This window comes from Balaenoptera borealis (genome assembly GCF_965194805.1).
Source record: "Balaenoptera borealis genome assembly, chromosome: 1".
Lineage (NCBI taxonomy): Eukaryota > Metazoa > Chordata > Mammalia > Artiodactyla > Balaenopteridae > Balaenoptera > Balaenoptera borealis.
This window is the reverse complement of record NC_138860.1, coordinates 94722952-94744582: the sequence shown is the minus strand read 5'-3', so window position 1 is coordinate 94744582 and position 21631 is coordinate 94722952. Positions and strand designations below refer to the sequence as shown.

Sequence of the window (21631 nt, the reverse complement as noted above, 5' to 3'; positions counted from 1 at the left end):
TAGTATCTGCCTCTTCACATTCACCATCTAATAACTGAATTATCTTTCTCTGTTAGTTTTCTTCTCTTTGCCATTATGGGTGGAAAACAAAATATTATGAATTCTCAACTTTACCAGCTTAAAAGTTTGTTAGAATGTGTGCAGTAAAGTGTTTCCAGTCTTACTTTCTCTAAAATTCCCTGTGGATGTCATAATTGTATATTAAACAAATATTTATATCTACACAGTTGCATAACATTGAACTAAAAATTTAGCATGAAAGGAAAAAAATAAAGCCAAGAAGAATACAAGGATGGTATCTCCAGACTTCTTTTTGAAAGATGAGTTAATGCTTTGGGTAATGCAATAAGAAAACTGAAGGATGGTACAATAGTGCATCATTCTTCTAGGCAATTCCATTATTCTTCCATTCTCTGACTATTTTATTTTTATTTTTTAATATAGTTGGAAATAATTGACAAGTAATGATGAAATAATTTTCAGGGTGATGAACTATCAAGAGATTTCAAGATAAAGGAAAAACAAGGTCACTGAGGCCGCATAATATCTTAGATTTATGAAAGGGTCCACTGGGACCTATATGGTAGTTGCAAGATAAAATGACTTTTATTTTTATTTTTTTTAAAGTAAAACTTCTCTTTGTTCTTTGGAAGACCTCTAAAAAAAAAAAGTCATAAAATATCAATCCTTACAAATAGAACTGTTCAAAAAAGATACTTGAAAACAAAACTTGGATCTAGTAGATCCTGATGATATTAACAGGGATTAAGTTTGAAATGCTTGCTAGACATCCTAGTGGAGCTGTGTACTAGTGGTTGTCTCTCTGAGTCTGGAGCTCTGGGAAGAGATCCAGGCTAGAGATTTCAGTCGCAGAGTCATCAACACATATATGGTATTTGAAGCATTGGGTCTAGATGGGACCGCCTGGGAAAGGAGTATAAATTGAAAAGAGGAAAGAGCCAAGAATAGACATCTGTGGCACCCTAGGCTTGAGAAGCCTGGTGAAGGAAAAAGTTACGGAGAGTGTGCAAATAGTGAGGTAGGAACCTGTGGTATCATTTAGAGAGGAGTGTTTTAAGTAATCAGTTGGGTCAAAGGACACTGAGAGATTTTTTTGTTTTTTGATTTTGTTTTTTTCAAATGAGATCAGAGAGGTTTGACTATTGGCTGTTTTAAAAATAGGGGTCATTGATGACTTTGAGAAGAGCTGTTTCATTGAAGTGGTAGAGCCAAAAGCCTATTTGTAATGGATTGAATTGAGAAAGTAGAAATTAAAAGTAGAGGCAGCTGTTTCAGTAGATTTTGCTGTAAAGAGGAAGAAGGGAAATGGTATGTTGGTGGGGGTTTCTTTTTAATACACTTTAGGGGATTGAGAGGAATTGGTATCTAGAGTACCTAGAATTGGGGGTGTGAGCCTGGGAGATATTGGTACCTTAAATCAACATATTAAGGCTCTATATTAATATTTTCATATTAATACACTCTAGCAAGGAGCAGAGCAGCCCTTGCTCAGTCCCCCACCACCACCTTCGCCCCTTTCTTTTTTGATGCTAAAAAATTCTGCTAAGATTTTTACTTACCTTTTGCCTGTTAGAGACAAAAACACTGAATATTGGCCTGCCTCTCTGACTTCGTGATGCAAATCAAAGGGAAAAATTGAAAACTTTGTTAATCAAATCCCAATTTTCTGGGATACAGTTAATACTTTAAGTGACATTTACCTGCCAGCTAGATTTCCTTATCTTTTGGGACTTGTTGAATTGTAGTAATTGCTATCTAAATGAATGATAAGATGAATTGAAATAGCATTTTATTTAGAATAGTGTAAAATTCAAATTTAGCTATTTTTTCTTGCATAAATGTTGCTTAGGATTATGAAGAACAAAGGTTCTGAAATATATTTTATGTTATGTGACATAAATAGTTAAAATGGAGGAAAAGTTTTGTAAACCTTTACTGCAGAAACTGATTTACTAAATATCTATTGAATCGACCAGTTAGAACTTATACTTAAAATACTAGTTTGAATATTATTCTGTTTCATTAAAAAATAATTTTTCTCTAGAGAGTGTTACAGTTATATCTAGTGACGTTGACTCTGAAGTTGACTTACTTCACAACTTTTCTTCTTTATCTGCTTTAGATTTGGAATATGATTTTAACAAAATATTTAATTTTGGGGGGTATGTAGTTGTGCCAAATTCATTATTTTATGGTTTAAGGGAATCAAAATATTTTCTTCACAACTTTTCATTTTAATTTCTTATTTTACTTATTCTGTATTAAAATCTTAATCCTCTGTGTTATATGTGATAGCTCAATATTGTAAGCCTGCTTAGACAAATAAGACTTTCTGGAACAATTCTAAGTGATATTCCGGGAACTTAATGGAAGTTAAACAATACAGATGTCTTTTGGCTCTTGAAATTTTCATGGTTGGCTTCCACTTATGTGAGGTTGTTGGATGCAGAAATTATTTAGCATCATCATCAGAAGTCCCTTCAGACTAATTTCGAAACCTAGTTTCTAAAACTCTCCAAAGGAGCAAGATCTCAAAATTTCTTAACATTGACTGAAGATTCTTTGGTGTTAATGGTAAAATCCTCAGTTAAAGTTACTTGAGGTAATGTTTGCCAAACTATTACTTTACATGTTTATGCTCATAAATTTTGTATTTTAACATTTACTTTTAGCCTGTTAGACTGAAGATACAGCTTCTTTGATTCTCCCCTTTTCCCTCTCATTACAATACTGACTTCTTTCTTTCTTAATTTCGCCACAAGTTTAGGGAGAAAAGCCTTCCTCCAACACATCTCTAGTGTCTTCCCATGTTATATCATGGGCTGTAAATGCTTTAGGATTTGGTCCCTGCCCAAGACCTGGTCAGTTTCATGTCTTCAGTGATCTTGAGCTAGTTACAGTTTTCCTAATAAATCCTCTGAAGCTCCTGGGCCATTTCTCATAGTTTTGTTATTCCTTTTACCTGTAATACTGTCTCCCAACTTGTCTGTCTAGCAAATTCCTATTTATTCTTTACATTTCTGCTGATAGTTCACCTCCTCTGTTATGTGTTTCCCTTGGGCAGACTTTGGTGCTCCATTTCATTTCATTTGTTTATTTTTGGCCATGCATAGTTCACCTCCTGTGTTATGTGTTGCCCTTGGGCAGACTTCGGTGCTACATTTCATTTCATTTGTTTATTTTTGGCCGCGCTGCATGGCTTGCGGGATCTTAGTTCCCGACCAGGGATCGAACCCATGCCCTCTGCAGTGGAAGTGTGGAGTCCTAACCACTGGAGTGCCATGGAATTCCTGGTGCTACCTTTTAAAGGTTCCTACTGTACTTTGCAGATGCTTCCACTGTAGAAATCATCAGTGTAGTTGTTGCACACTTGTTGTCTCTTTAGACCTGCAGAGTTCAATACAGTAGCTACAAGCCGCAAGTGCTATTGAGCACTTAAAATGTGGCTACTGCGACTGAGGAACTGAATATTCTTTTTTTCTTTTCTTTTTTAAAATTTATTTTATTGAAGTATGGTTGATTTACAATGTTGTGTTAATTTCTGCTGCACAGCAAGTGATGCATATATATACATTCTTTTTCATATTCTTTTCCATTATGGTTTATCACAGGATATTGAATATAGTTCCCTGTGCTATACCATAGGACCTTGTTGTTTATTGGGAACTGAATTTTAAATTTTATTTAATATAAATTAAATGTAAATAGCCACATGTGGCTAGTGGCTACTCTATTGGACAACATAGCTCACAGCTTTTGCAGTGTGCCAATAGGATGAAAAAGGGAAGATGTGGGTAAAGATCAGTGTTTCCAATGAAAGTTTAGCTTCTGAATTGAGATGTGCTGTGTGAATTATACTCTGAGTTCTGAAGACATAGTACCAAAGAAAAAGAATGTAAACTTGTCACTAATAATTTTTTAATATTGATTATCTATTGAAATGATATAGTTTAAATATAGTGGGTTAAATTAAATATATTATTTAAAATAATTTCACCTGTTTCATTTTAGTTTTTTTACGTGGCCACCAGAAAGTTTACAGTTCTACATTTGGCTCACATTATATTTCTCTTGGGACAGTGCTGCTCTGACAGTGAGCTCCTGGCAGGCGAGGAACTTATCTTTTCATTTTTATCACAACTATTACTACACCTTCTATATAGTAAGTGCTTAATAAGTAGTTGTTGAATGAATGAAATAAGTAGTCTTTAGAAATTGTAACCATGAGCCTTTTGAGGAATTGAAGCTTTAGATTAAGGCAAGTGATTTTGCAGGTCTTTAGGTGTATGTCTCTTTCATAGTATATTTTGATATATGATTGACACATAATAAACACACACCTGCACGTAGAAGGGAAAGACTTGAGACCTAGGAAGACAACAGTAATAACACTTGTTCTGAGTACTTTCTTTAATTGAATTATTAAGTCCTCATAACAGCATCTGTGAGCCAGGTTCTATTAATAATCCCGATTTACAGGAAACTGAGGCAGAAAAATTAAGTAACTTGCTCTAAGACACGAAAATGTTAACTGGTGGACCCATGCTGTGAATCCTGGCAGTCTGGCTTCATAGTTTGTACTTTTCACCACTATGCTAAGGACATGTGAAGTCATGTAATTATCTTCACCCATGATTATTTAATTGTTCTCAAGGTATGAAAGGATTTATATGAATGAATCCTGGGCAGCATTGGATTTGGGGGGCTTATGGTCTTTAGACTCCTTTGCTTTCCTGAAATGAAGAAAATTTGTTTAGGAATTGCAGTCTGCCTTTTAATTACTTTAAGGTTTATTAAAGTTCAGCAATCAAAGTCTTTGTTTTTGTCCATTCAGTATGAACTCTTATATTGTATTTTTAGTGACATTTTTTTCAGCTCACAGAAAAGCATAGAAGTGTTGTCACTGGTAGGGTATAAGTGAAAATTATCATTTGGCTTCTGGGAAACAAGAAAACAAAATAGTCACTTATATATGGGTCCCGGGAATCAACTGCTCAGTGACAGATTTATAGTACTTCTAGGAGGAAGCAAAAAAGCAAGGATATGTTTATTTTCCCTCAACTTTCTATTAACGTTTCCCACTGAAAATTTTATTTCATATCGATTGAAAATCCAGTATGCTATTATTCTGAATAAATCTTATCAAATGAATAGTCATAAAGCAGCAGGATATAATGTTCAAGGGAAAAGATATGGGTTTTGTTGTTTTTTTTCATTTTTAACTTGCTGCCACAAATTCCCATATATGCTGAGTTTGAGGGTTTTTTTTTCTTTTTCCTTATTCACATGATTGTTTTCAGTAGTAACATACCTTTTGAGAATTCATACATTTGTAAGGGTATTCTGGAAAACTTAGCTTGAAAAATATGCTGTCAAGACTCAGATGGATTCTAGGTAATAAAATGAATTTACTTGTAGGCATTATCATTTTGCATGAATAAAATAGGTTTATTTCTCTTGCATGCATGAGTCTGGGTTGACAGGCTGTTGAGTTGGGCAGCTCTGTTCCACGCTGTCATCCGGGGACCTCATTCTTTTCATCTTGTTCCACCACCCCATAAGGAAGTTGTTGCTCTTGACTACAAAGATGAATCTGCATTACTACCCCCACGTTCACATTCTAGTCTGTGGGACAAGGGAGAAAACAAGTGGAAGGTGACCAGCTTTTAAAAAATATGTGACCTGGAAGTTACATACAACATTTCATGCCCATATCCTGTTGGCCAGAACTTAGTCACATGGACACATCTATCTGCATATGAGGCCAGGAAATGTAGATGGTATATTTTCAAAAGAAAGAGAAGAATGAGTATTGGAAGATTATCTGCCATGTGAATAATTCCCATTTATTCAGCGCCTACTGTATGCTAGACATTGTGCAAGGTGCTTAGTCTGTGTTATCTCATTCAGTCCTCATGACTGAGATGCAGAGAGGTTAAATATCTCAGACTAGGTCATCCAGAAAGTAAGTAGAAGACCTGGAATTTGAACTCAAGGTCTATCAGACTCTCAAAGATCATGTGGTTTCTACCACACATGCCTGAGAGATTAATTAGATTAATTAGAAGAAGGGATCAAGATTTTTGACCCAAGCAACTGGGAAGATTGTGCTGTCATTAACAAAGACAAGAAAATCAAATGATTTCTAGTGGGTTGATCAGGAATTTACCTCAGGGTATTTTGAATTTAAGATACCTGTTTATATCCAAGTGAAGATTGGGAGTAGGCAGTTGTATATGTGAGCCTTGAATTCAGGGTAAATGGTTTGGCTGAAGACATTAATTTGGTAGGTGCCAGTTTATAAATGATAGTTAAAACAATTAAGGGAATGAGCATAGATAAAGAGGCTCAAAGACTTTGCCCTGGGCCATTCCATCCTTAAAAGATCTGGGAGATGAAGAGGAATTAGAAAAGATGGCTTTCATAGATGAATTTTTATTCCTCTCATTAGCTTTCTCAGGGTGTCTCTGTCTCTGTCTTTTGCACACAAAAGACACTCTCTACTCCCACTCTCTATGTCCCACTCTCTACTCCCTAATGTAACTTTTTTTTTTTTTCCTAATGTAACTTTTTTTTTTTTTTTTCCTAATGTAATTTTTGAATCCAGTAGCAAACCTATTATCATCCTAGGAATCATGGATATGTTTAGTCATTGTCTTTGAGGTTGGAAGCATCACCAGAAGTATGTGGCCCAAGAAAGTCAGGAAGAAGAGGCTCCATTCTCAATATACTACTATTTCATAGAATCAGAATCTGAAAACCTACTGATTGATACCTGGTTTTGTATTGTTACTACCTTCATCCATATTACTTAAGTAATATACATCTTATCTCCTCTTTCCTTTTCTGGCACTGTTCTTTCTGATTGCTTGCTTGTTTTTGTTTTGTTTTTAATTTTCCTAGTTTCCTTCAGTAATTTTCTATTTAGTAGTGCATATTACTTTCTAGAAGTGTGCATCTCAGCACAGAATATACAAGGGTTCAGATACACTTTTTAGAGGATCTCTACTTACTTTATCCCCCAAAGCTTATAAGCTTGTAAGCCTACTTAGGTCTGCCTTTGTAGTTCACCATCTAAATCTGTTTCTATATATCTTGATTGTTTAGGTAGAGGCGTTATTCTAAAATAATGAACACCACACACTGAAAGAAGCAAATGGTTGAGTTTCACAATAGATCAATGCAATTATGTTAGCAATTTAAATCACTTTATAAAACTTGGAGTTTTGAACTAATGAGGAATATAGGTTTTTGAAAAAGAGAAACAAACTTCTATCCTGATCTTTAAGTCTTTCATTTAGTGCACCTGAAGCTGGTGGCATGCACTTTGTTATTGTTATTTGGCAAATTCCTCAATTTTATAATATATATAACCCAAATCTCTCATTCCTATTTTTTTCCAGAATAAACCCAACGTTTTCAATAGAATCCCATTAATCACCTGTACAATAAACCTAATTCTATATTTATAATAGTTTTCAGTTGCTGCTGTAACAAGTCACCACAAATTTAGTGGCTTAACACAGATTTATTACCTTTCAGTTTTATAGTTCAGAAGTCCAACACAGGTCTCACTGGACTAAAATCAAGGTGTCACAGGGCTGCCTTCCTTTCTGGAGAGTCTAGGAGAAAACTCATTTCCTTGCTATTCAGGTGTTGGCAGAATTCAGCCTCTTGAAATTGTGGGACTGAGATCTCATTTTCTTGCTGGGTGTCAGATGAGGGCTATTCCCAGTTTCTAGAGACCACCCACATTCCTTGGCTCATGGCCACCTTCCTTCATTTTCAAAGCTAGCAACAGTAGGTTGAGTTGCTCTTAGGCTTTGAAATTCTTCTCCTCCTTCTTCAGTTTCATTTCTCTCTGGCCTAGCAAGTTAAAGTTCTCTGCTTTTACGGACTCATGTGATTAAATTGGGCCCATTGGGATAACCCAGGATAATCTCAACATCTCAAGGTTCATACTCTTAATCACATCCGCAAAATCCCTTTTGTCATGTAAAGTAGCATATTCCCAGGTTGATGGAGGAGGAGGAGTTAGGGCATGAACATCTCGGGGGAGGGGGAACATTAGTCTTCTTATTACACCATTTCTAATATTTATATATTTCTAAATAGAAAAGAAAGTATAATTTGGCTTTCAGCAGTAACAAATAATTTAGACAAACTCTTTCTCATTTCTCTTTTTCCCCCCTCATCTCCTTTAATATGATCTCGATCCTTTGAAATTTAGTTTAGAATTTGGGAAGAGATTAATCTATGTGACAGATACTAAATCTCAATATAACTTATTCTGTCTAAGTCACAATATTTCCAATTCTCTATTTATTTAACTGTGATACTCAGGAGACAGGAGAGAAAGGCTTTAATATTGGCAGTGACAGTAATGGTGATTATGATGCTGAACCTTTGAAGGTCTCAGTTTCCTTTTCATACTTATGAAAGCTCTCTTGCAGTCTTTTGAAAATTATCTTAATTGCTAAGATGTATGAGAGTTTCATTTTCAGTTCAGGTTATTCTACCCATTTTTAAACCCTATTCTTGTTCTCTTACTGAATCTTGTAATTTATATGGAAAAGAATATGTATTCGTGAATTGACAGCATGGTTATAAACGTGATGCCTTTTCTGAATTGCTTTGTCAGTGTCAGAAACAAGAATATCTAGGATCTTTTTCTCATACTTTCCCTACCCTTTAAAAAGATTATTGGAAAAGTTAACTGTGCCTCATATTTTACATATGGGAATGCCACTTTAATATGAAAGCAAGCTGATACTGATATTTACATAAGAGAGCTGTCCGTAGTAACTGACTTCTGATGTTATTTCTTCTTAGGGAAGTTTAGATAAATTCTATTGTACTACTAAAGAAAAGTATCAGCGCCACAAAGCTCTGTTTTCTGAAGAATATTTAAAAGATCTAAAGGCATGAAATGAATATTGTTGGGGTTGGGGTGGACTTTGAATGTATTTTTCTCCAACTTTTTATTTTGAAAAAATCAAACCTCACCATAATTGCAAGAATAGTACAACAAACCCTGTATGACCTTCACCTATATTCACTGATAGTTAATATTTTGCTGCATTTGTGCACATGTTCTTTTTTTTTTCTAACATATGTGTGTATATGTATATCTATATCTAGATATAGGTACAGATTTTTTCTTTCTGAATCATTCAGAGTTGTTTGCAGACGTTTCACTTTTAAATAGTTCAGTATGTATCTCACTCAGGAAATTTAACATTGATGCAATACTATTATATATTATATAATTCATATTTTAATTTCCCCAGTTTTCAGATTCTGAAGTAGCAAATAATTTTAAAAGGGCATTTTTTACTTTGCAAATTGGAAAATCACTTTGAAAAATCTGTAGTTTTAAAGATTTATCATGTGGGAACCATGGCAAATTCTAAAAGAATGTGCTGGAGTACAGTTCTAAGCCAGAGAGAATTCAAGATATGAATTTTCAATAGAGTTTTGGGCATCAAAACTATCCATAAATGACGTGAGATCCTAAACTCTGTACTTTTGATGTTTTCTTATAATTTATATACTTTATTGAGAAGATTAAAAACCGGAGGTCTCTGAAGTCTTGAGATGTGGGGTAGGTTTCTTGTTAAGTTATCTTCTAACTCTAAAATTCTATGTCTTTCAATAATTTAATAGATATTAATTATCTATTAAACATGTAACATTGTGCTGGGTACTCTAGGAAATGTGAAGGTAACCCTTGATCTCTAAGGATTCAAGGAAAGTAAGAAGTTATACACAAAGAAGTGAATGAAAGTAAACTGTATATGAAGAACAGTAAGATATATATATATTAACAAAATGCAATGAAAATTCAGAAACAGAAGAAACTGAGCTGGATGGTAGGAAGAGAACAGATAGGTTTCACTGGGTTGTAAATATTTGTTAACAGAAATTCACGGTTTCTACTATAATTTCCTGTTTATATAAAAATTTTAACTGGAACTAACAGCATTAATAAGCATAAGACAGTGTGTAACTCAGATTAACAAAAATAGGGGGAAAATCATGTGTATATTGCAAATAAAAATGACCATCACAGTTTTTAATGAAAAGAATATATTATAATAAATTTAAGTATGGAAAAATAGAAATTAAAAAGAAAACTATCATCTATAGCCACCTCATTCAAAGATAATCCTACTGACATTTCACTGTATTTTCTTTCCATAATTTTTTCTGTGTTGTCTATTTATATTTGATCTTGCCACATATAAATTGTAGTATTCTGCTTCAAATTATATAACAATCCTTTTTTAATGGCTACATAATACTACACTGAGTGGTTGTGGCATTTATTTACTAAAGCATTCCCTTATTGTGGAGCAAAAGAATTCATTCTATCTAAGAGTAAACAACTGTAGAAATAGTAAAGTTATGATAAAGAGAGAACAAACTTTGCCTTGAAAGGATCTACCTTAATTTTTTATCCTGATAATTCATCACACCAAATGTTTTACTTGTTATTTCTCTTGCTAATTTGTGGCTATTTTAACTGACCTCTATTAAATTATTTAAGCTTTTCATTAGATCTCGTCTAGAAAATTCAATGCTTCATTGACTATTGGGAAGGATTATTTTGTATATAATTTCAAATATTTATAAAATATTTATTAAAATGGCAAAAGGCATAAGAAGCAAATGAAAAAGAAAAGTTGTTGGCACACTGGCAAAATTAGAAGAATTTTATTACAACTAGTAAAAATCTAGAAAAATTAAAACTTTGTTTTGTATTTAATTGGTAGCTCATACATATGGTGCTAAACAGAAGAAAGTCTCTTACCCTCATCACTTCCCAGTTCCCTTTTTAGTAGATGGTTATTATTACTGGGTTCTTGTGTTCTTGTCTCTTGCTTCTTTAAAGTCTTTTCTCCACAGAGACTTTGCAACTCTTTCTTTTTAAAACATTAACTGATTGTCTCACTTCCCTGCTTAGAACTCTCCAATGGCTTCTCATAACACTTTGGATAAAATATAGAGTTCTTACCATGGCTTACAAATCCCTACATGGTCTTCCCTGGTTACTTCTCTGACCATAGCTGCTACCAATTTCTCCGTGCTTTCTGAGTTTCAGCCTTAATTTCCTTGAATATACAAAGAACACTCTAGCCTGAGGTCCTCTCCTCTTATTTTCCCTCTGCCAGAAACAACCTCCATATATGCACATGATTGTCCATATATAAACTCTTCCATTGAGAGATTGGTTCAAGATGGCAGAGTAGAAGGACGTGCTCTCACTCCCTCTTGTGAGAGTGCCAGAATTACAACTAACTGCTGAACAGTCATCGACAGGAAGACACTGGAACTCACCAAAAAAGATACCCCACATCCAAAGACAAAGGAGAAGCCACAATGAGATGGTAGGAGGGGCGCAATCACAATAAAATCAAATCCCGTAACTGCTGGGTGGGTGACTCACAAACTGGAGAACACTTATACCACAGAAGTCCACCTACTGGAGTGAAGGTTCTGAGCCCCACATCAGGCTTCCCAACACGGGGGTCCGGCAACGGGAGGAGGAATTCCTAGAGAATCAGACTTTGAAGGCTAGCGGAATTTGATTGCAGGACTTCGACAGAACTGTGGGAAACAGAGACTCCACTCTTGGAGGGCACACACAAAGTAGTGTGTGCATCAGGACCCAGGGGAAGGAGCAGTGACCCCATAAGAGACTGAACCAGACCTACCTGCTAGTGTTGGAGGGTCTCCTGCAGAGGTGGGGGGTGGCTGTGTCTGACCGTGAGGACAAGGACACTGGCAGCAGAAGTTCTGGGAATTACTCCTTGGCATGAGCCCTCCCAGAGTTCGCCATTAGCCCCACCAAAGAGCCGAGGTAGGCTCCAGTGTTGGGTCACCCCAGGCCAAGCAACCAACAGGGAGGGAACCCAGCCCCACCCATCAGCAGACAAGCAGATTAAAGTTTTACTGAGCTCTGCCCATCAGAGCAACAGCCAGCTCTACCCACCACCAGTCCCTCCCATCAGAAAACTTGCACAAGCCTCTTACCTAGCCTCATCCACCAGAGGGCACACAGCAGAATCAAGAAGAACTACAATCCTGCAGCCTGTGGAACAAAAACCACATTCATAGAAAGATAGATAAGATGAAAAGGCAGAGGGCTATGTACCAGATGAAGGAACAAGATAAAACGCCAGAAAAACAACTAAATGAAGTGGAGATAGGCAACCTTCCAGAAAAAGAATTCAGAGTAATGATAGTGAAGATGATCCAGGACCTCGGAAAAAGAATGGAGGCAAAAATCGAGAAGATGCAAGAAATGTTTAACAAAGACCTAGAAGAAGTAAAGAACAAACAGAGATGAAAGGAACAATAACTGAAATGAAAAATACACTAGAAGGAATCAATAGCAGAATAACTGAGGCAGAAGAACGGATAAGTGACCTGGAAGACAGAATGGTGGAATTCACTGCTGTGGAACAGAATAAAGAAAAAAGAATGAAAAGAAATGAAGACAGCCTAAGAGACCTCTGGGACAACATTAAACGCAACAACATTTGCATTATAGGGGTCTCAGAAGGAGAAGAGAGAGAGAAAGGACCCAAGAAAATATTTGAAGAGATTATAGTCGAAAACTTCTCTATCGTGGGAAAGGAAATAGCCACCCAAGTCCAGGAAGCGCAGCGAGTCCCATAAAGGAAAAACCCAAGGAGAAACACAGTAATCAAATTGGCAAAAATTAAAAACAAAGGAAAATTATTGAAAGCAGCAAGGGAAAAACGACAAATAACATACAAGGGAACTCCCATAAGGTTAACAGCTGATTTCTCAGCAGAAACTCTACAAGCCAGAAGGGAGTGGCATGACATACTTAAAGTGATGAAAGGGAAGAACCTACAACCAAGATTACTCTACCTGGCAAGGATCTCATTCAGATTCGATGGAGAAATCAAAAGCTTTACAGACAAGCAAAAGCTAAAAGAATTCAGCACCACCAAACCAGCTCTACAACAAATGCTAAAAGAACTTCTCTAACTGGGAAACATAAGAGAAGAAAAGGACCTACAAAAACAGACCAAAACAGTTAAGAAAATGGTCATAGCAACATACATATCGATAATTACTTTAAACATGAAAGGATTAAATGCTCCAACCAAAAGACAGAGGCTCGCTGAATGGCTACAGAAACAAGACCCTTATATATGCTATCTACAAGAGACCCACTTCAGACCTAGGGACACATACAGACTGAGAGTGAGGGGATGGAAAAAGATATTCCATGCAAACGGAAATCAAATGAAAGCTGGAGTAGCAATACTCATCTCAGATAAAATAGACTTTAAAATAAAGAACGTTACAAGAGACAAGGAAGGACACTACATAAGGATCAAGGGATCAATCCAAGAAGAAGATATAACAATTATAAATATATATGCACCCAACATAGGAGCACCTCAATACATGAGGCAAATGCTAACAGCTATAAAAGAGGAAATTGACAGTAACACAGTAATAGTGGGGAACTTTAACACCTCACTTACACCAATGGACAGATCATCCAGACAGAAAATTAATAAGGAAACACAACCTTTAAATGACGCAATAGACCAGGTAGATTTAATTGATATTTATAGGGCATTCCATCTGAAAATAGCAGATTACACTCTCTTCTCAAGTGCACATGGAACATTCTCCAGGATAGATCACATCTTGGGTCCCAAATCAAGCCTCGGTAAATTTAAGAAAATTGAAATCATATCAAGCATCTTTTCCGACCACAATGCTATGAGCTTAGAAATAAATTATAGGGGAAAAAACCGTGAAAAACACAAACACATGGAGGCTAAACAATATGTTACTAAATAACCAAGAGATCACTGAAGAAATCAAAGAGGAAATGAAAAAATACCTAGAGACAAATGACAACGAAAACACGATGATTCAAAACTTATGGGATGCAGCAAAAGCAGTTCTAAGAGGGAAGTTGATAGCAATACAAGCCTACCTCAAGAAGCAAGAAAAATCTCAAGTAAACAATCTAACCTTACACCTAAAGAAACTAGAGAAAGAAGAACAAACAAAACCCAAAGGTAGTAGAAGGAAAGAAATCCTAAATATCAGAGCAGAAATAATGAAATAGAAACAAAGAAAACAATAGCAAAGATCAATAAAACTAAAAGCCGGTTCTTTGAGAAGATAAACAAAATTGATACACCTTTAGCCAGACTCATCAAGAAAAATAGGGTGAGGCCTCAAATCAATGAAATAAGAAATGAAAAAGGAGAAGTTACAATGGACAACACAGAAATACAAAGCATCCTAAGAGACTACTACAAGCAACTCTAGGCCAATAAAATGGACAACCTAGAAGAAATGGACAAATTCTTGGAAAGCTATAACCTTCCAAGACTGAACCAGGAAGAAATAGAAAATGTGAACAATCCTAAATCACAAGTAATGGAATTGAAACTGTGATTAAAAATCTTCCAACAAACAGTAGTCCAGGGCCAGATGGCTTCACAAGTGAATTCTATCAAACATTTAGAGAAGAGCTAACACCCATCCTTCTCAAACTCTTCCAAAAAGTTGCAGAGGAAGGAACACTCCCAAACTCATTCTATGAGGCCACCATCACCCTGATACCATAACCAGACAAGGATACTACAAAAAAAAGGTAACTTACAGACCGATATCAGTGATGAAGATAGATGCAAAAAAAAAAATAAAGTTTAGCTGGGTCTGCAGTCATCTGAAGGCTTTATTGGGGTTGGGAGTTCTGCATTTAGGATGGCTCACTTCTCATGGCTGGCAAATTTATGCCAGCTGTTGGCAGGAGGCCTCAGTTCTTCACCAGATGGTTCTCTCTGTAGGGCTGCTGAGTGTTCATCTGGCTTTCCCCAGAACAGGTGACACCAGAGAGAGAAAGGGGGAAATCACAAATTACGTTATGATTTAGCTTTAGAAATCATACTGTGTAATTTTCATAATATTTTAATGGTCACCCAGATCAGCCCTATTTAATGTAGGGTTGAGGAACACTTCACACATTGAATACTAAAAGGCAATAATCATTGGGGGGCCATCTTGGTGTGATTTGTAATAAGTGTATTTAAGTTTTGCTATTATTATAGATGGCCAGAAAATATTTGATTGAATGCACAGGGGCATAAATATTAATTTTATTGATGTTGTTGTTAATGTTTCCATGGTATGTCTTTCATCCTTTAATTTTTAGCTTCTCTATATCTTATTATTTAAGGTGGTCTTTTGTGAGCAGCATATATTTTTGTTTTTAGTTCAGTGAGATAATCTGTGTTTTAATTGAATATTTAGTCCATTTACATTTAATGTGATAACATATATTTCAGTGTAAATTTTGAAATTATTTTTTATTTGTTCTATTTGGTCTCGGCCATTTTCTTTCCTTTCTTGTCTCCTTTTGGATTATTTTTTTATTCCATTTTATCCTGTAAACCTGTTATATATTCTTTCACTATTGTTTTAGTGACTTCCTAGAGGTTACAACATGCATTTCTGAGTTATAAAAGTCTAATATAAATGCCTGCTTTTATCATTTCCTGAACAATGCAAGGACCTTGGAATACTTTGACTGCATTTATCACCCTTCTGCCTTTGTGCTGTTCTTATAGTGAATTTAGATTCTCTGTATATTTTAAACTCCACAAGACATAATTTTTATTGTTTTATATAATTGTTGAGATTTGCCCATATTTTTATTCTTTCCATTGATCTACATTCTCATTGTATTTCCTTGCTTCTCTTTAGGCCTGTTTTTCTTTTGCTAGAAGAACTCCCTTTAGTGCAATTTTGCTGATCATAAATTCCTTTGATTTTTATTTTTTCAGATGTACCTTTATTTCTCCTCCATTTTTGAAGAGTATTTTTACTGAGTATAGAATTTAGGTAGGGCATTATTTTATTTCGGCTCTTTAAAGATTTTATTTGGTTGCTTCCTGACTTCCACTTTCTGATGAGGAGTAGAAGTTGAATTGCTCTTTTGAAGGTAATACTCTGCTGCTTTTAAGAGTTTCTCCACCTCTTTTTAGCAACTTAAATGTGGTATGCCTAAAAGTATGGTTTTCTTTGTATTGTTAGTCGTTTTTGATGTCCATATTGCTTCTTGAATCTATAGCTTGATGTCTAGTCTAGTTTGGGGAAATTCTCAGCTGTTGTATCTTCATATATTGCTTCTGTTACAGTCTCTCCTCTTCTCTGGGACTACAGTCACATCTGTTAGACCTTTTCACCCTGTCTCATATGTTCATACACTCATTGCCATATTTTCTAACCTTTTTTTCACTCTGTGAAATTTTTTCTGAATTTGCTTCCAGTTCACTGTTTTTTTTCTCCTGTTCTGTTGAACCTGCTTGTGAACCCAATCATTAAGTTCTTAATTTTATTTACTGTCTTTCTCACTTCTAGAGTTTTCATTTGAGTATTCCTTCCCACTTTTTATTTTAAAAAATTTTCAAAATTTGAAAATTTAAATAAGAGAACAATCAATACTTGTATACTCTCTATCTGAATTTACCAGTTGAATACATTTTGCCACATTTGTTTTATCTCTGTATATAAATTTTTCCCCCCTGACCATTTGAGTCTAAATTGCAGGCAATGTGACTATTCTTCCCTAAATATTTTATGACTCTTTTTTCCGAAAAACTTTAGCAGATATTTCCCAAGAACAAGGACTTTTACTACATAAATGTAATATAATTATCACACCCTAGAATTTAATACAGATATAACGTTTATATAATACAAAGTCCATATTTAAATTTTTCCAAATGTCCCAAAAAAATCCTTTATAGCTGGCCGACCCCTGATCAAGGATCACACATTGCATTTAGTTGTCATGTCTCTTTAGTCTCCTTTATTTATTTTTTATTTTTTTATTTTTTTTAAATTTATTTATTTATTTGATTTATTTATTTTTGGCTGCGTTGGGTCTTCCTTGCTGCATGCGTGCTTTCTCCAATTGCAGTGAGCAGGGGCTACTCTTTGTTGCGGTGCGTAGGCTTCTCATTGCGGTGGCTTCTCTTGTTGCGGAGCACGGGCTCTAGGCGCGTGGGCTTCAGTAGTTGGGGCACGAGGACTCAGTAGTTGTGGCTTTTGGGCTCTAGAGCACAGGCTCAGTAGTTGTGGCACACGGGCTTCATTGCTGTGCGGCATGTAGGATCTTCCCAGACCAGGGCTTGAACCCTTGTCCCCTGCATTGGCAGGCGGATTCTTAACCACTGCGCCACCAGGGAAGCCCTAGTCTCCTTTAAATTAGAATAGTTTCCCAGCTTTTTTGGGGTGGGAGGTATGATAAAGGTGGTCTTCCTTGGCATTGACATCTTTAGGTTATAGGCTAGGTGTTTTGCAAAGTATTCCTCGATTTGGATTCATCTAATTGTTTCCTCATGATTAATTTTGTATTAAACATTTTTAGCAAGAATACATCAGGAAGTCAGGATGGTGATGTTAGGTTTGATCATTTGATTAAGGTGAAAATGCTCGTAAAAAATTACATTCTCTAAATTAGTAATAGTTCATACATGTTAAATGAGGTATCAAAGTATTTTTCTCTAAAATATAAAACCTGGCAAACACTCAAATCATTTTCTAGTACTAGAGTATTTCAAAGGGAAGGATTTGTAAGTACTGTTCACATTTTGTGTCTGAGTCACTGATAACTCACTTAACATGTCCACAAGCAACTCAACTTTAGTTAAGGGGTCTTTTCTCTTTTGAATTTTGATTGCTCACCTAAGGCTCTTTAGTGAGAGCCAATGTGAGTACTTTTTATACTTCATACAAATTAAATGGTTTTGTTAATAATGGTTTAAACTAGCTAGATTTTGTTTACAGTAAGTCCCATACATACGAACCTTCAAGTTGTGAACTTTTAAAAATGCAAACGTGTGTTCGCATGTCCAGTCACATAAGTTAGTTCACATGTCTGGCGTACATTGTCACATGCGTGCATCCTCTACAAGTGGTTGTGCTTTTCTATACTTTACTGTACAGTACTGTATAGAGTACAGTAGTACAGTATCTTTATTTCAAGCTAGATCTGCAAGAGGACAACTTCACTGAACTCCTTGCTGTACAACACGAGGAGCTAACTGATGAAGCCCTGATGGAATTAGAGGCCCAGAGAAAGGACGAAGAGAGACAAGAGGAAGAAGTAACTAAAGAACTGAAGAGGTTCACGACGCAGGAAATGGCAAGGGGATTTTCTTTATTTGAGGAGGCACTGTTAGTTGTTGAGGCACAGGACCGAAACGTAGAATGGTACACAAAGGTTGCAGCAGCCATTTAGAATGCAATCTGGTGCTACCATGTCATCTATGACAAGAAAAAAAGAGCTACCGCCCAGACATCACTGGATCATTTTTTCAAGATTGTAGATAGAATTGAATCCAGCAAGGAACCAGAACCTGTGCCATCAACGTCAGGTGTGAGTGAAATTGCAGTTTGCCCTCTGTCTCCTATTGCTGACGATCCTTCAGCTCTACCATCTCCCACCTTCTCTCCCTCCTCCAGTCAGTAACTCTTTTTGTCTGTTCACTCAATGCCAGCCCCTGTATGCTAGCTGTTGTACTACTATACTTTTCAAGGTACTGTACTGTAAGATTAAAAATGTTTTATTTTTTGTTTGTTTTTTATGTAGTATTTGTGTGAAAAGTATTATAAACCTATTACAGTATAGTACTATATAGCTGATTGTGTTAGTTGGCTACCTAGGCTAACTTTGTTGGACTTACAAATTGGACTTATGAATGTGCTCTTGAAACAGAACTCATTCGTATGTAAGGGACTTACTACTGGTTTTTGTTATTTTTAAGAATGACTGATTTTAGTCTGCTATGCTAGCTTAAATATATCCTCAAAGTAAGGCCATACATTAAACTAAACACCAACAAAAACCACAAGACATTTATGTTGGAAAGAATCTTCATAGTTTATTGTTAGTACTCTAATTTTTCCATGTTTTCATAGGACTTAATTCTTATAAAGTACCTCTTGGACTATGTTGTCTGTAGGCAGATGCTCCGTTTACTTAAAGAGATGCAAAACAATTGGAGCCAGTATAACTGCTAGTGATTAGAAACAATAATAAATGCACAGATTAAGAAAATCATAGAGGATCTAAATATTTTTAGAACCCATTTGCCAGGCTCTCATATAAATGTAACACTTAATAGAGCAAGCCCCACATACTTTTTTAGAATTCAAGATTTCAAGATATTTAGCTTGTAGGTTTACAAAGAATGTGACGTTTTGTTTTGGTTTAGTTTTTGAAGGTACTGTACCTTTCTTTTAATGCTAGCTTATAATGCATATTTGAACTTGTAATTCCTAAGTCTGTGAAAGTAAGATATACATATTAGGAATTAAATCTAGGGCTAGAATTTGTGTTTGTATTAGGGATATAAAGACTATTATCTCTAGGAGCTTACAGACTAACATAAGAAACAGGTGTAAACAAATACTTATAATGAAGTATCTATAATAATGCATCATAGAAAATATAGAAATACAACAGAGAGCTCAGCTAACTCTGCCATATTAAAATGGAGCTGTATTATGACTACGTATTCAAAACAGCTGACACCATTAGACTGCTGTGATTATAGAAGTCTGTCTTTGGCGAATAGTTGTGCTATCCTATAACATGCCTAGGTTTTCTTGAATATGCTAGATAAACCTGACTCATGGTTTTGAAGCTTTTAGTGGTTAAATCTTTTTGTCAACTTTTAATTTTATTTGTTTACCTTTACCTGATACTTATTTTAGCCTCGTAGTCTGATAAAGAAATTTTGCTTTAATTTGCTACTTTTTTTCCTGTTAATGCTTTTTGTGATTTTGAAGTATTTCACCTTTAATATTGAACAATAAACATATTTTCAGGTAGATATTATACTTCGATTACTACTTCAATTTAAAATTTGCAGAAATTTGTCTTTGCCAAGGGTAAGGTTTCTGGTCAATATAAACAGAACTGTCTTGTGTCTTTGTTCCAGAAAGGTCGCATGTTTTTGAGTGTGAGGTTTGAATTAGGAATTGGTTGTGCCAGTTGATGGATGGATGGATAAATGCTTTTGACAGCTAACTGCCTATGAGGTCCTACATGTGTTTGTTAAATGTGACTGTCTACTCTGAGTAAATTGTTAAATGTGACTGTCTACTCTGAGTAAATCAGTAAGCAGGTTACTCTCCAACCCCATGTAAGGATCTGCAAAATCTCTTAGAATTTCACAGAAGGAGCCGATCCCTGCCTTGATAGAATCGGCATTGGTAATCAGTTTCCTGTGTATTTTTCTAGCCTATTGTTTACTTTATCTGTTTATTATCTGTTCATTTCTTACTATTGTCATGATTGCATTTTATTGGAGATTCTTTTACCCTATTTTTTTTTATCACATTGAACCAATGTTCAGTTGTTTAAATTTTCAAGATGTCTAAATGTTTGTGTTTATAGTTTTCCAAATTTTTGCTCAGTCTTGGGATAGTACTGATCACCAAAGGAAACCTGACCCTTAATGAGCAAATACATTTGCAACCTGAACACATTTTTTAAAATTAATTTTTATCTAGGCCAGATTACTCTTCAAGGTACGTGACCTATTGCCTGGGGCTTCTTAGATCTCTTATAAAATGTGTTATATCGCCTGACATGAATATTATCTAGGTAAAACAGTATAATTAGAGTTTAATTGATTGAACCAGATGCAAGGAAACAGTACTAAATTTTAATTTTCTCAATACTGTAAATGTCTTTTTCAATCTTCAGCTTGGTTAACTTCTGTAATTTGCAGTTACCCCAGTTATTACCAAATATATGCACTAGAATTCCTTAAAATAGATCTTGAGTAGCATTTTCACTGTACAGTGGTTTTTTCCCTGTACATAATTTATTTATATATTTGCAATATGCATGTATATGTATTATATATATATATGCTACTTTTCCATGACTTTAAGGTCAGAAGCTGTATTTTCCTTATCTTTGTATTTCTAATACTTGGCATAAAAAAGATATTCATTGGAGGAAAGGGAAAAAGCAAATGAATAATCTTCAGGTACTAAGAACATCAGTTAACTTACTGAGTCTGATTTTCATTCTCTTATGTATTTGCTTAGTTTGGTTATTTCAGCAGGAATATGAAAAATATAGATGACTCAGAATGAAATGAATAGAAACTTCTGGAAAGTGGAATGGTAAGGTCTAGAGAAGTCGTAAGTATCTCATCATTGGAAATAAGCAAGCAGAGGTTAGATTATTGTTTGGCAGTGGTGTTGCAGAGGCAAGTCCCTGTAATGGATAGAAAGTTCAAGGTGACATATCTAGTATCTTTTTTACTTCAAGTTTTGGTGGAAAATCTATTTACTTTAATAATTATAATGTCAAGATTTTTCAGTGTAGTAACTAGAGAGTCAAAAGAACAAGCTGTAAAAAAAAAAAAGTGGGGGTGGTTCTTAACAAAGTACAATTTAAACAGGATTTCTCATATTTTATGTGGAAGGGAAATTTCTCATATTTTATTTTATACTTTGATATTTAAGTCAGAATTGTCATCTAGAGAACCTTCTTTATTAAACAGGAAATCTA

The 21631-nt window shown here is 35.2% G+C and overlaps 1 protein-coding gene across 1 annotated transcript in view; it reads left to right on the top strand.

Moving 5' to 3' along the window:
- Positions 1 to 21631, top strand: part of MAGI3 (membrane associated guanylate kinase, WW and PDZ domain containing 3) — a 262383-nt gene that overhangs the window by 89918 nt on the left and 150834 nt on the right.